The sequence below is a fragment of the Eublepharis macularius genome, chromosome 2 (genome assembly GCF_028583425.1).
Source record: "Eublepharis macularius isolate TG4126 chromosome 2, MPM_Emac_v1.0, whole genome shotgun sequence".
In the NCBI taxonomy this organism is placed as follows: domain Eukaryota; kingdom Metazoa; phylum Chordata; class Lepidosauria; order Squamata; family Eublepharidae; genus Eublepharis; species Eublepharis macularius.
The window spans coordinates 155,250,194-155,268,635 of NC_072791.1; the positions used below are offsets into that span (position 1 = coordinate 155,250,194).

General features: G+C 42.4%; 1 protein-coding gene across 1 annotated transcript in view; it reads right to left on the minus strand.

The window, feature by feature from the left end:
• The window catches only part of PLCD4 (phospholipase C delta 4), a 69,498-nt gene extending 60,346 nt beyond the window's left edge, over positions 1–9,152 (minus strand). The window contains exon 1 of the mRNA XM_054971679.1: positions 9,038–9,152. The gene's annotated coding sequence lies outside the window, so the exon portion shown is untranslated. The remainder of the gene's footprint in view (positions 1–9,037) is intronic.
• Positions 9,153–18,442: the final 9,290 nt, after the last annotated feature.

Below are 18,442 nucleotides of genomic sequence, written 5' to 3' on the forward strand. Positions count from 1 at the left end.
TCCATGCTAAGGCTGCCTGGCTTGATGACACTGTGGTTGCCAACCCTCCTGGAGATCCCCACAAATTACAACTGATCTCCAAATGACAGATTTTAACATTCTCCGAGACATGGAGGCTTCTTAGGCTGGCCTATGTGGAATTATACCCCACATAGGTACTGCCTGACAATTGATGCCAACCCACCTAGAGAACTCCGAGAGTTACAAATGACTTTCAAATGACAAGTTTTAATTATCTCAAACAGAATGGTGGCTTTGGAGTGTGGCTTCTGTGGAATTATACCCCACTGAGGACCCTCCATATTATGATTGCCATACCTGGAGATCTCCTTCCATTTCAGCTGAACTCCATATGTCCTATTTTACCTAAACTGGAGACAATGGTGGTATTGGGTATTGGCAACTGGGGTGTCTGAAGCACCTCTTTACAGTAGTTGCCAACCTGCCTGGAGATCTGTTTCCGTTACAACTGAACTCCGTATGGTGACGTTATCTCTCTTGGACACAATGGGCAAATCCACATTACTCATTCTAAGTCGCATGTTCCCTGCATTCCCCACGCAATCCCGAGTGCTGGTCACATTACCTCATTAAACAGACGCATTTCATTCTCATTTCTCTCGAGTATGTGGTCACAGGTTTTCAACGGGAGTTTCATGGTGGCCGTGAACGGGCCAATGCGCAATTTACACGGTTTTTTTAAAAACCACCCCCCTTCCTGTCTCTCCGGCCGTTCCGAGAGTTCCTATTGGCTGATTCAACTTGCAAGTGCTCCGTAGTCTGCAAAAAACTGTTTTTGACTTCATAGCATTGGATTTATTGATCAGATTGTTTCTGAATCAAATCTGGTAGTTTGAAAAATCATTTTGGGGTGAATCCATCCTCAGAACGGACTCGCGAAAATTCCTTTTTAACTGTTTTTTATTTTTTTATTTTATATTACTGTAATATCGAAATTACGAAATATCGAAATAATGACACTCCAAGGAAGTGAAACTTCAGTAAAATTCAGGCACTGAACTGTCATGCATAGGAAATGCCCACGAAAGCTTCCCACATGCTTCCAAATTTCCAAAAAAGAAACGGGAGAGAGCCATCAGTGCTGTCAGTGGGGGAAAGAGAGGCATCATTATCTTCAATGATGTTTCTTTATAAGGCAAGATCGAAATAGCGGAAAAGTGCGCTCAAAAATTTTTTTAAAAATGGGCGGGAAAAAAAGGTCCCGCCCAAAAAAGCGGTTTTCAAGCGGCCGTGTGACCGGAGGGACGCGCGACAAAGACGGATTGGAAGCAGGAATGTGAACGAAGAGGAAAAAATCGCAGATTGGAGGCAAACGGAAGATATCCGATAAACATGCAGGTAATGGGTGAATGTGGATTTGGCCAATGGTGTCATTGGAGGTCAGTGCCTGTGGCATTATACCCCTCCGAAGCCCATCTTACTGTGCTTCCTAATATCCAGCTGGTATCATCTGGCCCATAATTTAAACCCTACCCTCTGCTGCCAACAGGAACAGCTCCCTGCCCTCCTCTAAGTGACAGCCCTTGAAATACTTAAAGAGAGCAATCATGTCCCCCTATGACATCATGAAATTTGGATGTTATGCCTCTGTTGACAGACCCCAAGATTGCACTCACCTTTTTTGTCACTTCATCACACTGGCTGTTCATATTTAACTTACGTTCCATCTAAACCCCAAGATCTTGTTCACACACAGTGCTAACCAGAAGTGTATCCCCCATCCAGTATGCGTGTTCCTCATTTTTGCTACCCAGATGTAGAACTTGACACTTATCCTTGTTAAATTGCATCTTGTTCACATCCACCCACTTTTCCAATGTGTTCCGATCTCATTGAATTCTATCCCTATCTACTGATTTTGTTTGCTGCTTCTCCTAATTCAATGTCATCTGCAAATTTAATGCATAGCCCCTCCACACTCTCATCCAGATCATTTATAAAAATATTGAAAAGTACCAGGCCCAGGACCGAGCCCTGTGGCACCCCACTGGGCACCTTCCTCCGTTCAGATGAAATGCATTGATATCTACACTTTGAGTGCGGTTCTCAAACCAGTTCCCTATCCACCTAACTATCCTAGAGTCCAGTCCACAGTCCTCTGGTTTACCCATCAGAACATCATGAGGAACCTTGCCAAAAGCTTTACTGAAATCCAGATAAACTACATCAATTCTCATGATCTAGTAAGCCTGTCACTTGATCATAAGGCCTCATTCGAGGCCTTAGGTCCAGAACCAGAGACTGGATCAGCACATGTCCTCTTGTAGGGGACAGTCTTTGGAGTTCAGGGGTGTGTAATTTGGAGTGATGCAAAGATTGTTTTGGGTTTCAGAGGGCTTATATTTTCACTACTTCCTTATTCAAAGCCATGTCTAATACAGGGTGCTTGGAAGCAGGCCACATTCGAGGCCTTAGGTCCAGAACCAGAGACTGGATCAGCACCAGCACATGTCCTCTTGTAGGGGACAGTCTCTGGAGTTCAGGGGTGTGTGTTTTGGAGTGATCCAAAGATTGTTTTGGGTTTCAGAGGGCTTATATTTTGACCACTTCCTTATTCATAGCCATGTCTAATACAGGGTGCTTGAAAGCAGGCCACATTCGAGGCCTTAGGTTCAGAACCAGAGACTGGATCAGCACCAGCACATGTCCTCTTGTAGGGGACAGTCTCTGGAGTTCAGGGGTGTTTGATTTGGAGTGATCCAAACATTTTTTTAGGTTGCAGTTGGCTTATATTTTCACCACTTCCTTATTCAAAGCCATGTCTAATACTGGGAGCTTGGAAGGAGGCCACATTCGAGGCCTTAGGTCCAGAACCAGAGACTGGATCAGCACCAGCACATGTCCTCTTCTACAGGACAGTCTCTGGAGTTCAGAGGTGTGTGATTTGGAGTGATCCAAAGATTGTTTTGGGTTTCAGAGGGCTTATATTTTCACCACTTCCTCATTCAAAGCCATGTCTAATACAGGGTGCTTGGAAGCAGGCCACATTCGAGGCCTTAGGTCCAGAACCAGAGGCTGGATCAGCACCAGCACATGTCCTCTTGTAGGGGACAGTCTCTGGAGTTCAGGGGTGTGTGATTTGGAGTGATCCAAAGATTGTTTTGGGTTTCAGAGGGCTTATATTTTCACCACTTCCTCATTCAAAGCCATGTCTAATACAGGGTGCTTGGAAGCAGGCCACATTCGAGGCCTTAGGTCCAGAACCAGAGACTGGATCAGCACCAGCACATGTCCTCTTGTAGTGGACAGTCTTTGGAGTTCAGGGGCGTGTAATTTGGAGTGATCCAAAGATTGTTTTGGGTTTCAGAGGGCTTATATTTTCACCACTTCCTTATTCAAAGCCATGTCTAATACAGGGTGCTTGGAAGCAGGCCACATTCGAGGCCTTAGGTCCAGAACCAGAGACTGGATCAGCACCAGCACATGTCCTCTTGTAGGGGACAGTCTCTGGAGTTCAGGGGTGTGTGATTTGAAGTGATCCAAAGATTATTTGGGTTTGCAGGGGCTTATATTTTGACCACTTCCTTATTCAAAGCCATGTCTAATACAGGGTGCTTGGAAGCAGGCCACATTCGAGGCCTTAGGTCCAGAACCAGAGACTGGATCAGCACCAGCACATGTCCTCTTGTAGGGGACAGTCTCTGGAGTTCAGGGGTGTGTGATTTGGGGTGATCCAAAGTATTTTTCTGCTGCAGCTGCCGCCCCTTTCTTCCTATTGAAATGTTCTGGGGGTATCCTAAGTTCCATCTGAACCTCAAGATCTTGTTCACACATAGTGCTAACCAGAAGTGTATCCCCCATCCAGTATGTGTGTTCCTCATTTTTGCTACCCAGATGTAGAACTTGACACTTATCCTTGTTAAATTGCATCTTGTTCACATCCACCCACTTTTCCAATGTATTCCGATCTCATTGAATTCTATCCCTATCTACTGATTTTGTTTGCTGCTTCTCCCAATTCAATGTCATCTGCAAATTTAATGCATAGCCCCTCCGCACCCTCATCCAGATCATTTATAAAAATATTGAAAAGTACCAGGCCCAGGACCAAGCCCTGTGGCACCCCACTGGGCACCTTCCTCCAGATGAAATGCATTGACATCTACTCTTTGAGTGCGGTTCTCCAACCAGTTCCCTATCCACCTAACTATCCTAGAGTCCAGTCCACAGTCCTCTAGTTTACCCATCAGAACATCATGAGGAACCTTGCCAAAAGCTTTACTGAAATCCAGATAAACTACATCAATTCTCATGATCCAGTAAGCCTGTCACTTGATCATAGAAGGAGATGAGGTTGGTCTATCAGGACCCATTGAGGACAAATCCATGCTGACTTCCGCATATCACTATGTTGTCCATCAGATGCTTGCATACAGACGTGTTTAATATCTGTTCCAATATAAATTTTTTTGTCACTGCATCACACTGGCTGCTCATATTTAACTTACGTTCCATCTGAACCCCAAGATCAGCTGTAATTCAAGGAGAACTCTAGGTCCCATCTGGAGGTTGGCAATCTTATCCAGTCTCCCGCTCTTCAAATCAGCTTTGCTGTTCTCCTCTATATGCTTGAATCATCTCTCCATGCACTTACTGACGCTTTAGTCAAATCCCTCTCCAAATACCTACGCTTTGTGCAGCTTTCTGACCGACGTGTTGCCAAGTTTTGTTCACATTCATCCACTGTTCAATGTTCACACACAGCCCCTTTCCATTATTGTTGCATTCACCTTCATTTTGACCCACTGACTGAATTGATCTGTGGGGAAGCGGTTTCCTTTGTTTGGTTGATTATATATATTAACTAGCTTGATGCCCGTGCTTCGCTATGGTATTTAACTACTTAAAATCCAGTTATAATATTTATGGGTAAGTAAAGTTTTTGGTTTGGGGGGGCGGGTTGAGTTGGTTTTGTAGTAAAATAGCATAGTACCCGAGCTTCGCAAAAGTGTTTGAATAAAGCGAAGGGTGTTGATGCCTAAAACTGATGAAGTGAATTTCGAAATGTAACATTTATTGAAGAGATTTTTAAAAGGAAAAGATTGTAGTGCAAGAAATAAAGTGAAAAATATGTACAACCTTATTTTTCTACTGAAGGACCTCTTTATAAACCTCATGGGTGGTTTTCTCCCACTTTGGAGCCCCCACTTTGAGGAGAAGCTTGTGGGCTTGGAAGTCAGGAGGGTTGAGCATGTTGAGGAACTCCACAGGGAGTCATTGAATGTGTCCTGAGTACTGTTTAGAATGTTGGGATGATGACCAATCAAGGCCACATATGCAAATGACCTCAGGGCAGAGCGGCTGAGTTGTCAGTTGTCAGGGGGAGTGGGATGGGCAGCCTCCCAGCCACACAGGGAAGCTGTATCCCTATGGGAAAACACATTTTACCCCTTTTTACCTCCTTAGGGGCCAAATTTCTTAAAATCCCTTTTTAGTGAGCCTCTACACCACAAAAGGAACGTTCTCCCCAAATTTCATGCTTTTAGGTTCAGGGGTTTGGGCTGGGCATTGATGAGTCAGTCAGGACACTTGTCTTTAGATAGATAGATAGATAGATAGATAGATAGATAGATAGATAGATAGATAGATAGATAGATAGATAGATAGATAGATAGATAGATAGATAGATAGATAGATAGATAGATAGATAGATAGATAGATAGGACATCTCTTTTTGATTGTCTGTTGGAGCCAGGCAACCGGTATTGGCTTGAAGCCATATTTTAAGCCCCAGGCTAACTCCAGACAATGGGGAGGGGGTTTGAAAACCTGATCTGGGTGCACATAAAGCCCTGAGCCACTGCAGAAAACCCTGCTGTCTGCTGTTCTTTTTTTTTTTTTTTTTTGAACTTTTTATTTTCTGGAATACATAACAATTTAAACAAAAATTTTACACATAACATGCATAAAACATAAACAGTGAACCTTGGAACAGTCAGTAAGACATCAGCTATCACTGAAAAGTACATTATTGTTAGAGAAGGTACAATACTAGAGAAGACTCATAAGATTGCCAAAAAGCTGAAAGTGTTCATATCTGCATTCAGCAGTTTATTGGTAGCATGAAGATGGTTCAAAAAAGGTATCCATTGTGTAAAGAACGTTGAATGATGCTGTGGATTATCAGTAGAGTGAAGATAATCCGCTATTTTCTCCATGGTGAAGATATCCCAGACATTTGGGGTGATCCAAAGATCGTTTTGTGTTTCAGTTGGCTTATATTTTCACCACTTCCTTATTCAAAGCCATGTCTAATACAGGGTGCTTGGAAGCAGACCACATTTGAGGCGTTAGGTCCAGAACCAGGGGCTGGATCAGCACCAGCACATGTCCTCTTGTAGGGGACAGTCTCTGGAGTTCAGGGGTGTGTGATTTGGGGTGATCCAAAGATTGTTTTGGGTTTCAGAGGGCTTATATTTTCACCACTTCCTTATTCTAAGCCAAGTCTAATACAGGGTGCTTGGAAGCAGGCCGCATTCGAGGCCTTAGGTCCAGAACCAGAGACTGGATCAGCACCAGCACATGTCCCCTTGTAGGGGACAGTCTCTGGAGTTCAGGGGTGTGTGATTTGGAGTGATCCAAAGATTGTTTTGGGTTTCAGAGGGCTTATATTTTCACCACTTCCTTATTCAAAGCCATGTCTAATACAGGGTGCTTGGAAGCAGGCCACATTCGAGGCCTTAGGTCCAGAACCAGAGACTGGATCAGCATCAGCACATGTCCTCTTGTAGGGGACAGTCTCTGGAGTTCAGGGGTGTGTGATTTGGGGTGATCCAAAGATTGTTTTGGGTTTCAGAGGGCTTATATTTTCACCACTTCCTTATTCTAAGCCAAGTCTAATACAGGGTGCTTGGAAGCAGGCCACATTCGAGGCTTTAGGTCCAGAACCAGAGACTGGATCAGCACCAGCACATGTCCTCTTGTAGGGGACAGTCTCTGGAGTTCAGGGGTGTGTGATTTGGGGTGATCCAAAGATTATTTGGGTTTGCAGGGGCTTATATTTTCACCACTTCCTTATTCAAAGTCATGTCTAATACAGGGTGCTTGGAAGCAGGCCACATTCAAGACCTTAGGTCCAGAACCAGAGACTGGATCAGCACCAGCACATGTCTTCTTGTAGGGGACAGTCTCTGGAGTTCAGGGGTGTGTGATTTGGGGTGATCCAAAGTATTTTTCTGCTGCAGCTGCCGCCCCTTTCTTCTTATTGAAATGTTCTGCGGGCATCCTATTTTGAAGCTGTTTACTCAAGATCTGGGTTTTGTAGGATGACCCAGTATAGGTCCTCTTAGAGTACTGAGTCTTCTGAATATCGAGGTGTATAATATGTGCCCCTGCAAACTTCATTTTGGAGTTATAGCTTTTCAGTTTTCCCACACTATTTTTCTTTGGCTTTGCGAATAACGAGTAAGGAATAAGGAACTGCGAATAAGGAACTGGGAACTGGGAACCAACTTCAGCTTCGTTAGACACTATTTATTTAAAAACTTTTTCTCCCTCTTTTCTCCCAGCAGGGGTTCCTAGTGACTTGGAAATAGGTCCTGTGTAAATCAAGGATGCTTATTTCTGAGTAAATAAACATGATCAGGATGAAATATGAGCAACGGCATAAAACACTTCGCAAATAAAAAATAAGGGAATAATTTCTCTTCTTCCATGCCCACAGTTTCTTTCTTTCAGAGAACCTGAACATCACTCATCTTTTTTAAAGTTTGAAAAGTTGTGGTTGAGTGCTTTTGATTGCTTTTCCCTCTCAGCTCAGCCATCAGCTTTCAAAGACAATTCAGTCGTTTTTTCCATTTTCTCACAGCTCCTGCTCCCCACCCCACTCTTTAAAACGGTTCCTTGCTGGCGTGTTTTTTTTTTCTTGAACCATATATAGGAAAGGAGGATAATGATATTTGGGCACAGCCATCCGAGCAAATGACAACTTTTAAACTTCATGTTCCATTCATAAAATTATCAGGAATACAATTGCCTAAATAATTGTCATCCATTTTGAGACAACATTCCAGTGATGCGGGCTCACTCTTTCCCAGTTCACTAGAAAACCAGCAAATATACTTGTGCCTACTCACACTCACACTTGAGGACTCACAAGCCACAGACATAAATGCATGTGTGATGAAAGGAAGACTGAAACCAGGCATAACTGGATTCTCTTAGAGACACTGCTATCCTATCTCTTCTTGTCATCAAGTGAAATTAATAGAAATTAATCAAATTGTCCCCTTAAGGCTTGCTTCAATGTCTTAGAGAGTAATCCTAGGCAGGTCTACTGAGAATCCTACTCAGATCTGTTCAGTAGGGTTTATTCTCAAGAAAATGTTCTTAGGACTGTGCTGCGAGCCTCCTTGATGTATTAATGTTCGGGTTTTAGGCATTTTATTTCAATGTATCCCTGTCAGATACATAACAGCCTGAGCTTGGTTTTGTCAATTGTTGCCTCCCAAAGACAGAAATCCAGTCAAATAAACAACTCTCTGTCCTATACTTGAATACAGATATTGCCCCTTCAAATTCTGAGCACAACATGTGTTCATGCACATATATGTACCATGCAAACAGCACGACTTGCATCTCCATGTGAACCACCTTGAATCCACATCTTCAGTGATACCTAGATACTGCACATGATTATGGGTTCAAACTTATCAACAATTCCCCTTTTCAAGGATTTATTTGTCTTTGTAGGTCTCTCTCTGCATTCTGTGATGTGGCTCCATCAAGGAAAACAATCTTAAGAAAATACCTCTGAATGCATGCTGAGTGCCTTCTCCTTACCACAGCCCACCCTACACTTCTAGAACTGGGCTTCCACTTTTCCAGGCTAAAGAATGACCCTTCCATACCCACCTGAGCCCCAACATCTGTCATTCAGGACTTTAATTACTGCCACTCCTAATCCTTCTTCAAGTGCTTATTCTGCCTTCTCCGTTTCTGTCTTTTCAGGAAGCACTGCAGCAAAAGTCATGCTCTTCTCTAAATGCACCAAGTCTTTTCAATGCAGCTCTCTTACCAGTGGACAGAGGATTCCAGGGAGGGAGGGTACTGTTTCAGAACATCTCCGGGTTTTGAGGTGACATGGTAGCTCCTGCTCTGGGTACCCTGACTTTGCGCTACCACCACATGCTGTTGGCAGTCAGGACTGCTACTGACGCAGCCGCTGAGCTTGCACTGAGGAGAAAAAAAATGAGTGCACAGCAGCTCAGCCCTGCCCAATGCATTGCTTAAAGGCACAGAGCCAAGGGCTTACTTTTCATCTACCACCTGGCAAGGCTAATCAGCCTTGCAGAGGGAGTTACAGAAGGCCAGAAACTGATCATGCAGATACAGTTTTTTATGCCCTGAAGCAAATCCTGAGGTGGCCTTCCGTCAGTCCTGCTTTCTTGGTGCTCTTCTGATACTTAAGCAGCAAACGTCGCGCAAAACTCGCGCGAGAAAACGCGATATTTCGCGTTTTCTGCGCAACGACGCGCGACGACGCGCGACGTTTCGCGAGGCGGGGGGCCGTCTGGAAACGGCCCAGAAGTCCAGTTTCTCCTACCAACACTGAGTCCTTTCCTGTCAAGCATACCTGAGCAGTTGGGAATACTGTAAGGTTCCTACCTCAGCTGTTTTCAAGGCCATTTCACGGAATTAATTTATATATAAATGAGCAATGGCCAAAGTTTATTTCCTATGAAAAAGTCAGTGACCCATAGATGTGGCAATTTGAATGTTGAATATGATATATTTTGCAAGTACACTTACTTGAGAAAGGGGGCTTTTCGATGACTGTAATGCCAGTACCCGTGTTTAGAAGTCATAATACCTATATGAGAGCACCAGTAGCAGTAGCTTATCAGATCATCAGACTGAGGAGGTTTAGCCCCACTGTGCCGTGATGCTCATTGGCTCTCCTTGGACCAGATTCTCTCTTGCTCTCTCCGCTTAATCTACCAGGCAGGACTGTTGTGAGGATAAGGGGTGGGGGGAGCCTTATACGCTATCCTGACCTGCTTGGGGGAAAAGGATGAAATAAAGAGACTCATGTATCTGTTCCATACATTCCGAGAACTATTTCTGTGAACTCTCGTTAGGCAGAAGAAGCAATCAGTTTCCCCCACCAAAGATCTCTAGATAACTGAATTAGTAGGAGTGTTTTCTGAGGAACCCTATATTAAAAGATAGTGTCAAGATTAAAAGTGTAAGTTTTAATTACTTTCCTTCGGTTCATAAATTGTTGAGTAACCCTGTTTGTTTGTTGGATATCCCAGGATGCAGCTTCCATAGTTACCACTATCCACATAAATAAATCATGTTCCTGTCAATATAACAACAACGTTCGATTTGTATACCGCCCTTCAGGAAGACTTAACACCCACTCAGACCAGTTTACAAAGTATGTTATCATTATCCCCACAACAAAACACCCTCTGAGGTGGGTGGGGCTGAGAGAGCTCCTAGAAGCTGTGACTGACCCAAGGTCACCCAGCCAGCTTCAAGTGGAGGAGTGAGGAATCAAACCCGGTTCTCCAGATTAGAGTTCCTTTCTCTTAACCACTATACCAAGCTGGCTCTCAAAAATTATGTGTAGTAACCATGTAACATGATGGGGCAAAACGACACATTCCGTAGAGTTCTGTGATCCTGTTACCTGCCTTTTTACAGAAGACAACCACTGGAGGTCAATTTTCAAGTGGAAAACTGGCACATTCCCCTCTTCTAAATTGCTCCTTCCAGAGATGTTTTGGCTCCGGTATGAAAATGGTGTGAGAATCAAAGGAATGGCCAGAAGAAACATGCTTTTTTGTGAGGTCACAGTCCCATACCCTCATTTGTTTCTTTTAAAAAGGAATAGAAAGAGGTGTCTCTTCTCATTTGGTTCAAGAGTCTGAAGTCTGTACAACCCATGTGTGTGGGATTAGATAAGGAGGTATAGTATAGTGGTTACAATGCCAAACAAGCCCCCAGAAAGATTCAGGTTCAAATCTTCACCCTGGTAACCTTGGGCTAGTCATTCTCCCTTAGCCTAACCTACCCATCAAGATGACTGAAAGGTAAAAAATGTAGGAGGGAAGAACCATATAATGTCCTTAAAGGAAGGGGCAGGATAAAAATGCAATAAATAGTTGGAAATAGTTTGCTAAATGTATTCAGAACCTATAGAATATTTAGTTTAGGACTATGTTAATTAGCTTTTATTCTTTGCGATTGCTTCCTCAGTGTCTAATTGCTTTTCTTAATCAGCTGTTTTATAATTATTCCTGTGGATTTCTGATTCACATCTCTAGAAGTCTGACTTTTTCACTAGAGATGTAATAATGCTGCATGATTAAATTCTATCTGCAAGATGGATAAGGGGGGGAAATGTAAGGACCCAGAGGAGATAATGCTTAGCCATCTCAGAATCTAACCCTGCACCTCCCAATGTAATGGTAGTCAATCCATGTGATGTGGCCCTCATACACATTAAATAGCCCCACCTGCAGTGTCACTAGCCTGTATAGAGACACTTTTTGTTGTTGAAGGACTTGCTGCTGGTGCACATGCATAGAGGGCTCATGCGTGGTGTATATGGGATAAAGCAAGAGCTCTTTGGAAGCATGCAGCAAAACAAAGGGACAAGTTCTCTCTGCACTGTAAAGGATTCCTTTTTAGCATAGCAAGGTATAGACAGACAGACAGACAGACACCATCCAAAAGTTCTCTCTTGCCCTCTTTTTCTTCCCACCATCTGGCATAGGCTGTAATTCTAAAACCACTTTCCTGGGAGTAAGCCCCGCTGAATAAAATGGAACTTATTTCTGAGTAGGTCTGCTTAGGAGCACTCCCATAGTCATTCCCACACTGCCTGTAAGTCCACCAATGCTCTGTGCAGGTGCTTTCAGCACAGAACCCTTGCTCCCTGAAAAAGCTGACACTTGATGGGTAAGGAAGGGCTCTGTATCTCAAGCATGCACACTGAACAACTGGCAGTGGTGGATGTGGCTACGCTGTGCCTTGTCAGGCAAGGAGAGAATGCAAAAGAGAGCTTTTGCAAGGGATATGTTTGTGCAAAACTTGGCCAGTGCTCGCTCATTCCTGTTACCTCTCCTTGTACTTGGTTTGTGTTCCTGATCCTGGCTCTCTGGTTTGCTGCCTAGGGTCCTGGCTTTGATACTGGTAAGGCTGAATGCTGGCACTTCCTCTTCTTGACATGTTAGTGTTATATCATATGATTTTCTGTCATGTGTAGCTCAATGAGTCCTATGCTGTCATCTGAAAATTAATAGTAGATTCCAGAATTGGAACGACCTCTGTCCTGTTTCTGCATGAATACTTACAGGGCAAAAAACCCCCGAAGACCCCTTGAGATGAGCCTCCCTCATACCTGGTGCATTTACACTGTCACATCCAAACTGGCTGAGCCCATGATGATACTCTGGCTTGGATCAAGCCATGATGATCTGCTGTAGAACAGCAGGACTGGACAAACAGTCTAATCCCTATGCAAAAGAGTAAATGGACATAAATCTGGTATGAGAAATCACAACACTTGAAAACCAGTGGAAGAACATTTTAATCTTCCAGGACATTCCATTGCTGATCTAAAAGTTGTTGTCCTCAAACAGAGAAACTTCAAGAAGAGACTACAATGTGAGATTGCTGAAATTCAGTTCATTCACAAATTTAGAACAATGGACCCCCGACCCCCCCCCCTGCTTACAGTGAAATCCTAAGTGGAGTTACTCCAGTCTTAGCCAATTGATTTCAATAGGCTTAAACTGGAGTAACTCAGTTAAGGATCTCACTGTTAGGATTCTTCTCTCAGTACAGATGCTAATTCTTGCTCCATGCAGTTCCATTGTACTTTTACATCCTAACATCTTTCTTTGCTACATCCTTCCCATCTAATCTAGAGGCATTGTCCCTTTACATCCTGATGCCCTCCCTTGCAACACCCTACTCATCTTGGGCTGGGATATAAATGCTCAGGGATCTTCATTCCTACTCATGTCTGAAGAAGAGACCTCTGACTCTCAAAAGCTTACACTTTGAAAATCTTGTTTGTGTCTAAGGTGCTGTTGGACTCAAATCCTGCTGTTCTGCTTGGATCAAGTACCCTATCTGTCACACCATTATTCTCACACTTTTCACTTGAATTCTAAAACTCATATACAGGTAGGAATTATTAATTCACATGTCAAGAGACATGAGTAGTCCCTTACATTCCAGTTTGCAAGACAGAGATTTGGGGTAGAAATAGTTCTCTCATGTTTGACCACCTGGGGTATAAGGTCCATAATTTGTAAATCTGACTATAATGAAATATATAGCAAGAAATATCTAGCAAGCAACAACACAGAAAAGCAAGTTTAACACACCAGCTTCTTGGGTTCACTCTTGTGACAACTGTTGCAAACTTAATGAAGCAGATTATAGAACTAGGTTGAAGCACATGATTATTAGCTCAGGGGGTCATTCAGAAACATTTAAGCTGCATCAGGTTCCATGTGCAGTTCATGTTACATCTGAAAACGTGTCCTCTGGCTTATTGCAGCTGGAGAAATTAAATGTGATTCTTCAGACAGCCGCTATTATGTGAGGCTTGCTTTAAAAGGAAATGAGATGAGAAAACTAATAGGCAATTAAATATCAACCTCATCATTATTATATTTAGATTATGAATTGGCTATAAATTAATGGCTCTTAAGAAGAGGAAACAATAAGCCTGGGGAATTTACAAGAATTGCTACTAAGAGCTGGTGTGGTATAGTGTAGTACAGTGGATAGAGAATTAGTGATGGACTTACTGAAGAGATCTGAGTTCAAGGTATGACTCCCTCTTTTATCTTAAGTAAGCTCCTAACCTGTATAAGGCAGTTGAAGGGATAATCTGCTTTAAGCAGCCTCAAGAAAAGGTGGGCACAAACGTGACTAATCTGTTTTGACATCCTTTTGCCATGGATTCACATTACATTTGATGTTAAAAGGCCTGTGACCTTCTGACTTCAAGCTCCATGTTTTGTTTTTTGACAGAATGTTGAAGCTGGATATACTATCAAGCACATTAAGGACTATTATAAGTTATAATTAAAGTTTACTTACATTGGAGATATAGACTGTTAAAAACCATTTTTCTATGGCTTCCTGGAACACCATTGTCCTGGGCTGCTTCCACACAGTGACTATACTCCATGTAGCTCTCATTTCTTCAAAAAAGCATACACACAGTTTCCCCCACATTGGCCTCAGTGGTCATGAGGAAAGTGGTGCCAATGTGGGTGGGACATGCAGAAATGCACACTTGCCCATCCACACAGGCTGCAAAGGTACTTTGATTGCAATCTTTTGAAAAAGATCACATCAAACCAGTTTTGGGAAAGATTACAGCAAAGCAGGGAAAAACCCAGAAAGTAGATGCTCCAAAAAAGTTAAGACAGGAAGAAAGCTCCAGTTTGGTTGCCAGGCTGGAATAAAACCTCCATGTGGAAGCGACCCTTGCTAAAAGGCAATAAAACTAGTGGTTGAGAAACTTTTCCGGGGAAATCATTTAACATAGTGCCAAACTAAGAAGGTGTGTGATCAAAATGTATTGTTCTCATGTTCCTCTCTTTCCCTCCTACCATGGCTAACATCACTTTATTATTTATTTAACAAAATTTATATCCCATCTTTTTGCTCTCATAATTATTCTTTCCGTGTAAGCCCATACTTGTAATTTAGTCACAACCACTAAAAAAGATGCAAGAACATGGAAATGTATTAATCTCTCTCTGTGGAATGTAACTTTGAATGAAGATGAACAGATTTTAACTGTGCCATCTGAGTTCTGTCATCTGTGTTTCTTCCTTTCAGAGGTAAAGAACCCTATTGCTGTGGGCCAGGCAGCCTAAGGATTAGAACATACCTTTCCCCAAAAGCAAGACTCAGGTCACTTTTTGCAAATATGGAACATTCACCACATCAAATATCATAGATAGTTTTCATTCAAAGATGTAACCGTGGCGTAGTGGTAAAGTGGTATGCAAAGGGCAATCCTTGATATCTTTAGTTAAAAGATCTCAGTAGGAAAAATGCTTCTTTGCCTGAGACCCCACACTGGGGCCCACAGCAATACCGAGTTGGATGGATTGTTTACTTTGATATGGTCTGCTTTGGTATAGGGCAGCTTCTTATGTTCATATCAGAATATTTTCATGGGTTATCAAGTGATCAGTTATAAACTATACATGTGAATGAGGTCTAAAGTGGACAAGGAATTCAAGGATGTTATTTATGCTGTGTGGCGACTGGCGAGTGACGAGATAATGAATAACGAGATGATAAAGAATTGAATAGTTGAACAACAATGCTTAGGAAGAGACAAGTGGCAGCATTTCATAACCTGTGAACAGCTGAGATATTGTATTATGTATATTACAATGTGCTGGCCTGAAATCTGAGTGTCATGGCAGTTTTTTTTTTAATTCTGAGGTTTTGAACATTAAGTAGTGAATGGAAACTAAAAAGATCTTCCAGGGACAATCCAAGAGCTGCCAGAGAACGCTGCTATAGGTATGTAATTCCCAAGTGAGCTGGGAAACATCTTCTGCAGCCAGTAGTATCTGCATGCAGACCAATTAGACTACTACCTGACTGAATGCCATTCATTAATTATACAAAAAGAGCTAGTAACTCAAGAAGGGAAAAGACGGCTCTAGAGGGAAGCAAAGGAGCACGTAACACAGCCAGAAGCAATGTCAGCACTGCACCCTTAAATATCTTGACTCCCTTTCCCCTCCTCTTGCTCAGCTATACTCTAACTTAAAGCCAGACTCGACTTTAGCATTAGTTTTCTATCTAGGGGACTTAAAACACACAGAAGTTATTAAGAGTACCTTTGAGGGATGTGCTGTGTTTATTAAAAGTTAGGAAGATTGGCTTCCAGACAGTCCCAGTAACTCTCATTAAGCCCCGTCCCCTTCACTATCCCTTTGACAGCCTGTAAGCTATTGACAAAAGCAATTTACAGATCATAGATATCTCATAACCTTGTTTGGAAAAAAACACACAGGTAAGAGCTGGCCTGCATGGACTGGATTACATCCACATCCAAAAGAGCCTCCATTTTCCTGTTAATCGCTACTGAATACCGAGGCATTCACACTGCCAGCCATCATTCTTCCTGCATTTCTCACAATTGCCACCACCAGGGGAGAACTTTAAAAAATAATGTAATTGCTATTAGGCAATAATGCTGTAAAACTGTATTGCCCTAATCTACTAGTTTCTCTGAATTCCCAGCTTACATTGAAAAGTAAGAATATGTCTCTAGTGCTTTTTGTTGTGGAAATCAACGGGGAAATTCTCTGTTTCTTAAGAGGGAAAAAGTCTTACATTTGTTGATTAGAAACAAATTATGCATCCAGAATGAAGCAGACAGTTTCATTCACTGAAAGTATGGTTTACACTTTGCATTACATCCAGCTCCTAAATACATATACTTTGAAGTCACTACTATTACTAACACCAGCAGGTCTTATTTCCACATCACAGAGGGAAGGTCACAAAAATCACGTCCAGTATGAACCTCTGTGGCTGACCTTGGGCCAAGCACTCAAGTTTACCTCTCAGAGTTGTCAGGGTAAAAGAAGGAAAGCAAAACCATGAGTGTTTCCTTCAGCTTGAGGAAGAATGGAATAAAAATATACTAGGTATTTAAAATCTTAGGAAACAGGAGTTTTGGGGGTATTATAAGTACCTGACCATCTAACTAAACCTACCCTGGCATCAGCTCTCTGGAGACTCTCTTTCCCATTTCGAAGTATAGCTCAAACATATACAAGTTAACACAGTAAACATTCAAAACAGCAGTCACTGGGGTTAAGTGATTTAAGTGGTTCAGGTGCGTATCAGCACTCTACTGGTTCAAATCCCACTACTGCCATGAGCTCAGTAGGTGGTCTTGGGTAAGCTACTCCTCTCAGCCCCAGCTCCCCAACTGTATTGTGGAGATAACAACCCTCGCTTGTTCACTACTCTGGGTGAGGCACCAATCTTTCTAGAAGAGTGGTATATAAGCGCAGTTATTATTGTTGTATATTATTGTGATTATCTTGTATACATTTGAACTTTGCATAGACATGAGTCTGCACTTCCTGCATTTTATGGCTTTTTGATCTGTTCATTTTTCTGCATACCCCTATGTGTATCTGATTACCATGTATTTGATATGTCACAGTAATTTATTTACCTTTCCACCCCTCGGGGACCCAAAGCAGCTTACATCATTCTCTTCTTTATCCTCACAATCCTGAGAGGTAGTTTAGGCTGAGAGTATGTGACTAGCTCCAGCCACCCAGCAAGCTTCCATGATAGAACAGGGATTCAAATCTGAGTCTCCCGGATCATAGTCTAGCAGTTTAACCACTATACTATACTGACTCTCTCAGTAAGTCTTTGAAGTTTGTTTTTACTGTGATTTTGGAGGAGAGAAACCCAAATTATGTTTAGAGGAACTAAAATTTCCTGCAAAGATTTTAACCACACATCCAATAGATGGCATACTCCCTGTGGCCAAAGGGACAAACCAGAACCTTTAAATCAATGTGCATTCTGCCAGTGGCTTGAAGGCTGAACCATCAACTTTGTACGTGTAGCTGTCAACTGATGTAGAAGGGATGACTATACTTCTGGCAGTACCCAGTAATTGCTATTGCACCAACTGGAAAATTCATTGCTATTTTTGGCACTTAATGGAGCACAAGATTCTTATGACTGCTGCTTGCAGCGTTATAGAGACTGCAGCCCTTCCTTTCAACAGTGAGGCAGAACTCAGGTCTGCAACTCAGGGCATGAGGGTTTTGAAGACTATTTTTAAAAATTTAAACATTTAAACATATTTTACATCAGATAGCCTTATGCATGTTCTCAAATTACAGGTTACATTATGAGAACAAACACACTGGCAGGACCACCCAAAAACATAAAAGCTGCCTACCATCAGAAACAACTGAGTGGAAGTTGGGTGCACACATGATGCTATACTTCTGAGTCAGGGGGTTTCAAATTATAGCCTTGTTGATGATCTAGAAAGACTTACTTACTTACTGCATATCTGTTTCTTACTTGGATCAGGAGTAGACTGAATCCTGGAGGCCACCGGGGGTACTTATTTATTATTTGCTTTTTATTAACTTTGCTTCCTTGAGCACCAAAAAGATGCATCTCAGATCTACACAGCAGAAGTGAGCCCATTTCATTGCTAGAGATTAGTTACCAGCCATGTGAACCAGCCACACACACCCCTTCCACCCCACCTATGAAGAGCACTTAATATGGACACAACAACATCTAACTCCTCTCTTCTGTACAGAGGCAACATTGCCACTTAGTGGTGAAAATAATGTTTTTAAGAGATGCGTTCCTTGTAATGCCTCCTATTACCCTCCCAAAACATTAAATCAGAGGATCCAGA